This window comes from Chanodichthys erythropterus, chromosome 8 (genome assembly GCF_024489055.1).
Source record: "Chanodichthys erythropterus isolate Z2021 chromosome 8, ASM2448905v1, whole genome shotgun sequence".
In the NCBI taxonomy this organism is placed as follows: domain Eukaryota; kingdom Metazoa; phylum Chordata; class Actinopteri; order Cypriniformes; family Xenocyprididae; genus Chanodichthys; species Chanodichthys erythropterus.
In genome coordinates this window covers 27,230,238-27,239,372 of record NC_090228.1, presented here as the reverse complement: position 1 = coordinate 27,239,372, position 9,135 = coordinate 27,230,238, and the positions used below count along the sequence as shown (strand labels likewise).

Here is a 9,135-nt window from a genome sequence, read left to right as displayed (position 1 = left end):
ATGTCACTGCCATTGTTCTGTCTCAAGATGCACACCAGTAATGTTTTTTTCTATAAGGCACATTTATTAAAGCTTCTTAAATGTCCTAATTGAACTAAGGTCTAATCTTGGCTTAACCTAAGTCCTGTCTGTGAAACCGGGCCATTGTGTAACATAATCATGTCTATTTTCATTAACCCTAACCCTCTAGCACATTGTCTTTGGCACATGATCCATTTCATGAAGTAGACCTGGAAGTGCTTGGCTCTGGATGTACTGCTTGCTCTGGTGATAACTGGGGGCTGTGCGGAGGGGTGACGAGATGTTGAAGGGCTTCTTTCCTGTCCTTGATCCTATGGTAATCCTCCCTCCACTGTCTGCGACGTCTTTGCTTTGCTCTCTGACTGAGGTCACTGATTAGTTTCCTCCTGCCTGAATCAATGTCCCTCCTGTATTTTTCACATTCTCTCTCTAAATATTTCTGTCTCCTCTCTGGGTCTGCAATGCGACGAGCGCGATAGAGTCGCTGCTTTTCTGCAGCACTTAGTGGTGGATTGGCTCCCTGTAAGCATGGTATTCACATTGTAAAACTGAAAACTACAACTTAAGTAACTGTAAAACTTAAAAATTGAGTAAATTGTATTACATAAACTTATATTCACACTAATAAATCAATACACCATATGATGATACTCAGTCCTGTTACCTATTACTCAGTCCTGTTATGGTTTATATGAGTAACAGGACTGAAGGTAACAGGACTGAGTTTTTAGCATATCATTAGCAAATACATGAAATATAGCCACATAGCATACATGCTAATAGCATGAGGATACAAAGCAAATTCTAGTGATTTATCAAACATTTGTAAATTTAAAATAAACAAATAACATCTAAAAAATATTTTAGGTAACAGGACAGTATGTTAAGATTGACCTTCTCAGACAAAGTTGCAATATCATCAAATATAAAAAAAAGAAAATGAGAGGACTTACTTTTGGTCTTCCCATTGCCTTCAGAAGATTCAGATGATGCAACTTCCTGTTGAAAATGTGCCTTATGGAATATTCCAAGTTTTTCAGGGGGGGAAATGTGTTAGGGTAACAGGACTGAGTGAAAACCGGGGGACACGACTAAAATGTGTATTATATCTAAAATATTATGAATTTCTCATGCAAAAAAAACATTTTATATCATAAATTGGATAAAACGTCACACAACAATGCAAACAAAATAATATTTCTGAAGGATTTTAATCATATTTCATGGTAAAGTACAGAGATAGAGCGTGGGGACATGCAACAAATGCTAATTTTTAGTGTTCTAAGTAGTTTTTATAAATGTTTTTAATTATATATTTTAAATTTGCTGTTAGCATAATGTGCAGGACACTTTGCTTAATAATAAAATGTATTTTAGAGTTAATGTTCATGCATTTTTATACATATAATGTCCTGGGGACTTAAATGTTACCCATTCGGTGGAATGGCCCATTAGTAACTGCCGTGGACAGTGCTATGATAATGCCGCAAACATGGCAGGAGTGTACAACGGGCTGCAAGCTCACATCAAAGACATTAATCCACTAGTAGAATGGGTGCCGTGCGCCGCGCACACGCTTAATCTGGCTGGAGTTAATAGCGTGAACTGCTGCACAGAGACCGCCGATTTTTTTAACTTCATTCAGACTTTGTTCAACTTCTGCTCGAAATCCACAGCTAGATGGAAGGTGGTAACTGCAGGATTGCAGCCTAATGAAAACCACCGCATTGAGACCCTAAAATCTCTCTCTGACACCAGGTGGGCTGCGCATGCACAGGCCACCAAGGCACTGTGCAGAAATTATGCCAATATTCAAGAGTCACTGATGAACATTGCAGAAGACAGCAAACAGAACCCGACAACACAAAATGATGCTTGGTCACTGCATAAAAAAATGAACAGACTTGAGACTGCTTTTCTTTGCACTATGTGGAATTATGTTCTCCAACGCTTTCATGGGACAAGTGTTGCACTTCAAGCTGTAGACCTGGACCTGTGCAATGCTGTTGATTTGGTGAGGTCACTGCGGGAATATATTGTTGGTTTGAGAGATGAATTTGATTTGTTTGAAGACCAAGCAAAAGCGATGTCTCCCACCGTTTCAGAAACATACAAACAAGACACACAAAGACAAAGAAAACGCAAGACTCACGTGGGTGAGTCTGCAACACCTGAGGTTCACTTATCAGGAAGAGAACGGTTCTCATCTGGTGTGTTTCTAGTTGTGATGGATAGGCTGCTGGCTGAACTTGATCGCCGTTTTCAGTCCTATAATGACCTCAACAGCACTTTTGGTTTCCTGAACAACATATCTACCCTCTCTGCAGAACATCTTCATAAAAAAGCAGCAGATCTACAGAAGAGATACCACACTGACCTGGAAAATGAATTTTGCGAAGAAATCATCCAGTTCAAAGAATTCATCTGCCATGATGAGCCATCATCTGCTAGGGAACTTCTTTTGTGCATTAAAAAAAGAAAACTACAGACCATCTTCCCAAACGTGGATGTTGCTCTCAGACTTTACCTGACATTACCAGTCACAAATGCAAGTGGGGAGCGCAGTTTCTCCAAACTGAAACTAGTAAAAAATAGACTAAGATCCACAATTGTCCAGCAGAAATTAAATAATCTCACTCTGATGACAATTGAGAGTGACCTTCTACGTAAGGTGGATTTTACTGATTTGATCAAAGACTTTGCTGCAAAGAAATCCAGAAGATGCCACTTCTAAATAGTACTATGTTAATATCTTTAAAATGAGATGACATACATGAAGTCATAACCTGATTACCTTTCTCTCTCTTTCTCTACCTTGCCTGTTGTTGTTGTTTTAAATGATCAGCCTCTGGATTCTGTTGTTGATGTCTTGCTTTCTTAAGATATGATAGTGTACTATTTTTATTTTATTTTATTGACTGTACATTTCTAATGTGTGTGCATAGTTTAGATTTTTCACTACAACACTTACGTACTGCACGCACACACACACACACACAATTTATCTTGCACTTTGTTCAATGAGTTATTTTGCTATATTCTTGCAATTGAAGGCACTTCCTATATTAAAATTGCTATCTTATCTTAGCCTACCACTAAATTTGAACAAAGTTAGGCATGTTCTATGAAGTTCTATTTATGTATTTTTGCTAGAGTACTAAATTACATCTAATGATCTTTAAAATGCCATGGTAATGAGAAAATGCTTATTTAATTTTGTTATATATTATTCTCTAAGATTGTAATTTATGTGATGTAGTAGACATACTGTAGGTCAAAGTCAGCCTAACACTGCCTATATGTATACTGGAGATGTATATAATCTATACAATATGTCAGTACTTACCAAGAATTTTTTTTTTAAAGATTTATACACTCATAGATTTAGCTATTTATATGTAATACAAATGATTTGTAATGATTGCAACCTTACAAGGTATTTGTTTGTTTTTCAATATGTTTTCCAGGTAAATAAGTGTTTTATTCTCATTCTGACCAAGATATTTGTGCATTGCAATAAACACCATGATCACTTTGAACTTTTTTAATCATTATTTATTTATTAGAAAAACTTTTTTAATCATTGATCATATAAATAAATTATAACGGTCTTTTTTTTTTTTTTTTTTTTAAATGTAACTGTATACTGTACTAGTCACCTTTTGAAAGTAGCTTTGCACTTTAAATAACGATTGGATCGATTATATTGTTACGCCACCAGATGGCGACAAATGACTTAAAAAACATTTGTCATTGAATCGTTCATTCAGGAGATTCGTTAAAAATGCTGATTCATCTATGAAACAAGTGTATTTGATTGAGGAATTGAATCATTCATTCAAACCCAAGTTTTTTTTAATAATTGATTCAGATTAATTAAACATTTTTATAGACTTCAGCAATAAACATAAATTATGTTATTTTGTTTAGTTGTTTGTTCAGAATCGTGATCTCTATTTTTATTCTCAGTTTATCCAGAATTGTGTAGCTCTAATACATAGCTTGTGTATGTATCATTTTGTTCTATTTAAAGTAATGTATAGAAGGTAGGGCCCGAAAGTGACTCAAGCCCAGGGGCCCCCACCACCCTAAGTCCTGCCCTGAGTGTAGTGTACAATAGTACTAATACACTACCGTTCAAAAGTTTGGGGTCAGTGAGAATTTTATTTTTTGAAGGAAAGAATTACTTTTATTTATTTAGGAATAATTAATTTGATCGGAAGTGACAGTAAAGACATTTATAATGTTACAAAAGATTCTATTTCAAACAAATGCTGTTCTTTTGAACTTCCTATTCATCAAAGAATCCTGAAAAAAAAAAAAAACTGTACAACTGACAGACTAACAACTGTTTTCCACATTGATAATAATGTTTCTTGAGCATCAAATCCTCACATTATACTGATCTGTGAAGGATCATGTGACACTGAAGGCTGGTGATGCTGAAAATTCAGCTTTGATCACAGGAATAAATTACACTTTACTGTATATTCACATAGAAAACAGCTGATTTACACTGGAATAATATTTAACTGATTTTTGTAGTATTTTTAATCAAATAAGCGCAGCCATGGTTAGCTGAAGAGAATTCTTTTAAAAGCATTTAAAATCGTACTGACCCCAAACTTTTGAACGGTAGTGTACATCATCACATTTTTTATCTTCACTGTTTAGGAATGTAAGTGTCCTGCCTCAGGTCAAGGGACAGAGGATGGCAAGGCGACCGCAGCAAATTGGCCCTGGTTTGCCCTCATGGACGAGGCATTAGGGCAGTCTGCAGCAATCTCGCCCCCTTGCCTTATTGCCTCGATCCAAGAGGAAAAACCAGGGCCAAGCACTGCACAAGAGGTAGATGAAGGGAGAGGCGAGGATGAAGAGGAGGAGACAGGAGCAAAGAGAGAGCAGGGCACAGAGGAGAAGGGAGCGAGAGGATCCAATCCTACAGCTTCTAAAGGAGGATATTAAATACCAGAGGGAGGCAGATAAGAGAAGGGAAGCAGAGGCCAGAGAGAGGGCAAACCGCTTTTTTTTTGCTTTTAGAGAGGTTGGTGGAAAAATAAAGTCAATTAAATTGAACTGGTTTTGTCTTTACCCCTTAATTATTTCATATAAACTGTATATCCATTTTTTTTAAAAACCTTGTTCTTTAGACCGCAATAGAAAAACAAAACAATGTCTTGACCAATATCTTCACCCTTGTTTACATTTTGTGATTCGATATTCCAAGCTCTACAAAAAGCATTAATTTCATCTTTGTTACATAAAAAAAAATGTATTTAAAAATTTCTATATTGACAACTATATACATGAATCAGTGCTGTTGTTGCTTCAAGGCTGCAGACAGAAGAAGAAAGTTTAGGTTAGTCCAGTGGTAATCCAATCTGTCATGTAAGATGATAATTGATTCTACGATATTTGCAGTATATTTAATATTGTATCACTGAAGGTAAATAAAATATACTTAATGTACTTTTATAGTCAGATAAGACCATAATACAGTACATCACTGGTACATTAAGTATATTTCTTTTACCTTCTTGACTGTATGGGTGCTTACCAATGGTGGTGTTGTATGTACTTGGATGTAAGCACAGCAGGTCATAGTCCACACTTAATTATTCACCTGGCAAAAATAGTCATGGTCAAGAGGTTCCTTGTGGAGTGCAGACACCTCGTTGGTCAGCGCAGCCCGCCAAGCAGCTCCACTCTGGCTCTCCCCACCATCAAGCTCCCCAGGTGGCTGGTTGTCCTCCTCCACAACATCTTCCAGCACATCCCCGACACCAACACAAATGTTGTGCAAAATTACACACGCCGTCACCACCTGTGCACAAGGCAGACCAAAAGGATACAAGACTGTTGAGATGTGAAAAAACATGAACACAGAAGATAGTGTGACTTTAGAAGTTGTTAAGCATTAACTGTTATTTTGAGTAAGATACTATGATTTGATTAAGAAATCCACTACAGAAGTATTGCAATGATTTATTACCTTAGGGACAAACAGTGTATGTACTTCAAGTGCTTCTAAAAAGATGCACCTGAAGCGGGTTTTCATCATTCCAAATGCACGCTCAATGATTGTGCGACCTTTGGAATGATGGTAGTTGAACCTTTGCTCTGCCATGCCTCTCACTGGCCTCTTATATGGTGTGATAAGGGCCAGTGCCCGGTTGCATAAAGCACCTTAAGTTTTTCCTTTAACTAAGGGAATGACTTAAGGGTGTTGCACATAATCTCTTAACGGTTTCCCTTACCTAAGTGAAAAGTTTAAGTGTTTAACGACAGCAACCCAGGTTTTGCCGTTAAAAAATTCTACTGTTGCCATGGACACGTTATTTGTTAAATCATATCGTGGTAAGTTTTCACAGAAAACAACATAAGATGGATAAGGAAAACAAAAAAGAAAACCAAATATGAAAGAAAACGACCAGACGAGAAATTGAAAGTTTACTCAAAATTGAGATTTCTGCCGTCATTCACTCACCCTCATGTCGTTCCAAACCCATAAGACTTTTCATCTTTGGATAACAAATAAAGATATTTTTAATATTCTCTCATCATTTATGTCCATTTATTGAAAGACATCCATATGATTACGGCTGTGTCGGAAGCTCAAACGTGCGCGCAAGAACCAATGAGGTTTGTTTGTGATGCACGCACGTTTGCGCTTCTGTTGACCATATAAGATATGTGCTACATATGTGATTTCATTAATGTTTATGTGAATAAACCGCTAAAGTACAATTTATTATCATATAAAGCGGTCGATCATGTCTCGTTAGAAGACTTGGATTGAACCTGCTCACTCCGTGTAACACTTAAGGTGAAGTTTTCCTAACCTTATGTTATACTTAGGGAAATGACGGTTAAGGGGCTTTATGCAACACTTACGGTTTTTTAAGGGATTACTTAAGTGAAAAATACATACTTAAGGGTTTCTTTAGGTGAAACGTCATAAACCCTGAGAATTTCCCTTAAGTAATACTTAACGGTTATTTTCTGCAACACCCTTAAGTTTAAGGGAAACATAAGGGCGATCTTAAGGGAAAATTACACTTAAGGTGCTTTATGCAACTGGGCACAGGGGTTCTGTAGACATGGGTAGCCACCGTCAGCTAGGAGCAAATACCCAGGCGGAGGGTAAGTCCCCCTAGTGTAGATGGGGCTGTTCTTGAGGATGCGTGCATCATGCACACTTCCTGGGTAACACACAAAGATGGTCACAGACTGCCTGGAGCACCACTGAAGGGAAGAGCTTTCTGTTGTTGTAATCGTGACCATCAGGGCCGCTGGGACATTTTATTCTTATGTGGCAGCCATCTATTGCCCCTGCTGCCTTGCCAAATGCTTGGTGATTAGCCAAGCGAGCAAAACCATCCCCAACCACTTGGAGCTCCTCCTGTGTGCGAGGGAAGTGCACAAATTGGGGTAGCACAGCCACCACCTCATCCACCATCTTGTGGACAACTCTGTGCACTGTGGGAAGAGGCATGCTAAAGACCCTGGAGACAACTCTGTAGGCTGAACCGTTTGCCAGCCAGAACAGGAACACAAGTGTCTCCAGGGTCGGGCCCCATCCGTGCTGCCTGTCAGTCTTCAGGGCCACCATCAGCTGCTGCATGGCCTCTCTGCCCAGCCTGAAGTCTGTCTGAGTGTCGTCCCCTCCATAGTACCGCTGCAGTACAGGCAATGTGGAATTGATGGCATAGTAGTGCCGAGCCTGTACAACATGTAGAACAGTGGTTCTCAAACCTGTCCTGGGGACCCCCCACCACTGTACATTTTGCATGTCACCCTCATCTAACACACCTGATTCAACTCATCAGCTAATTAGTAGAGACTGCAAGAATTGAATTGGCTGTGTTAGATGCGGGAGACATGCAAAATGTGCAGTGGTGGGGGGTCCCCAGGACAGGTTTGAGAACTACAGATGTAGAAGAGAGGAAGGTTTAAGTATAATTTCGGTTTTGCCATTTATTTAATGTTTGTTAAACTATTAAACATATCAGCTCAACTGATTTGCAGAGGGGGGATTTAAAGCTGTTCCCATTTACTGATGATTCACCTTGTAATTTTTAATTCATTTAGCCTAGGCTTTTTTTGTTGGTCACATATTTTACCATTGCATGTGTTTTAACAGCTAGAATATTACCAGTCAATAAGCTTAACACTCCTATTATGTTGTGGGTCAATTTATTTTCTCAAAATAAAAGCGTCAATGGAAAAGATGCCAGCTCTGCTCATCTCGACAAGACAGTAAAACAATGCAATAAATACATATGCGAAAGCACACACATACATTATGTCCAAAATGTGGAGAGAAAGACTGAAGGGATCATTTTGCTAAAAAAAAAAAAGCTTAGAAAAAAAAATCTTGTTTGTGAGATAGGACAAGTCTTTAACAAATAGTTCTTAAATTATATATAGTTTTAAAAATGAAATATTATTACATGGCTTGGTTGAATTCTGGTCCGTTATTTCTAGATAACAGACCACCTCAAGTATAACACACCGTTGCCATGAAAAACAGAGCATTGCTATGGACGTAGTTCTGTTCACTCAGGCAGTATAATCGTTTTAAATCAATAAACTCCTTTTTAATCATATTGATTCAAGTGTGTTTAAACAGTGCGGGTCAATTTGACCCATGACATAATGGATGTAATTATTTTTAAACGAATTATAAGAGCGTTAACGTTACTTACCCTCCCACTTCTTTGACGGCAGAGGTGGCGACAAATTAAAATTCTCCTCCTGCGAGCCTGACGCCGATGCTGCCTCACCATCTCCATTTCCATATTGGAAAAAAATACTGTACAGCAACCAAACCAGTAACGTTTGCACTTCCATTTTTTAGTGCCGAAAGCAGACCTTTTCACTGACGTAATGACGCAATGACATGCACTTGCTAGTCTGTTCCATTTACGTGTTCTCCGAATGCTAAAGAGACAGCTTGCCTAGCCTCTGAAGGAAGTGACTTGGAAGGACCAGTCCTGCCAAGGAAGTATCCTTGACATTGAGAAACGCCTACAGACGAGCTGATATCGCCAGAGAGTGAGACGCTCCGCTTATGATCACATCGTATTGTTATATCTTTCCTTTCAGGTAGGA

At 38.3% G+C, this 9,135-nt stretch overlaps 1 pseudogene; it reads right to left on the bottom strand.

Moving 5' to 3' along the window:
• Window positions 1–7,080: 7,080 nt before the first annotated feature.
• LOC137025103 (putative nuclease HARBI1) lies at window positions 7,081–8,822 on the bottom strand (annotated as a pseudogene).
• Window positions 8,823–9,135: the final 313 nt, after the last annotated feature.